The sequence below is a fragment of the Sinocyclocheilus grahami genome, unplaced genomic scaffold (assembly GCF_001515645.1).
Source record: "Sinocyclocheilus grahami isolate Dianchi unplaced genomic scaffold, SAMN03320097.WGS_v1.1 scaffold1170.1, whole genome shotgun sequence".
In the NCBI taxonomy this organism is placed as follows: domain Eukaryota; kingdom Metazoa; phylum Chordata; class Actinopteri; order Cypriniformes; family Cyprinidae; genus Sinocyclocheilus; species Sinocyclocheilus grahami.
The window spans coordinates 229,008-230,100 of NW_015506349.1; positions in this window are offsets into that span (position 1 = coordinate 229,008).

Here is a 1,093-nt window from a genome sequence, read left to right on the forward strand (position 1 = left end):
TCAGTTCATGAAATTACGGTATTTAACTGTAAATTTAAGTTAAAATTAAAAACCTAAAACGTTCCTACCGTATTTTTTACGGTAAAATTCCGGCAACCACAGATACATTTTTTTTTACAGTGTATACAGAGTGACACATTTACAACCCAGTTACCCATTCTGGGATTGTTATTTCATTTTATTTTAGAAATCTATGTTTTAATATTTACATTTTAACAATCATTTAATGTAGAAAACAACAAAATTACTTAAACTGAGGTTTAAAACTATATCATGACAGGACCTATACCCTATTCATGGAAAGTTCCTATTAGAACAAAGACAAGCATGGACTTTTTTTTACATTTCAATTACATGCATTTACATTTACATTTCCTATGTAAACAACAGACTTTATCATCAAACTCACTTTTGGTCCTTACTCTGCAGTTTTGCTTGGTATATTTATTTTCTGGTCACATAAAACAAATAACAGTTAAAAAATATATATATATAAAACATTTTTACAAAAATGAATGTTGTTAACAGATTTACAGCTGTTCCCTTGATAATTGTGCTACTTTGAGAACAATCCACATTTGGATTGATATTGTTTTGCTCAGTAACAATATCATTAAAAAAGAAAATGCTTCCCTCTAAAAATACAACAGCACTTTTACGGTCAAATAAATCTAACCTCAAATCTGTTGCTCCAAGTAGTGCCACCCGTAAGCATTAAGAAATGTGCTGTACATCAATTATTTAAAGTAAACCAAAATGTCGAATAGTTTTTTTTTCTTGTCGAAAAGATGTTTCTCTGTTACTTAATATCATGAAGTGGCTTTGATTTACTTAACCAGAGTATTTCAAGAAGGTCATGAAAAACATGCCAAGGTCTGTTTAACAAACCTTTAAACATATTTAATATCAAATATTTTTCATGACAATTAAGCAGATTTTCACCCTAATTCTCATTATTACATGGTGAAAAATCTCACTCGTTACCATAATGCAAACAATATATAACATATATATTTTTAACATGTAAAGTTTTAATCATGATAGAATTTGTTGTACTGACTTCATGCTAATATTAATCCAAAACATTTTTTTT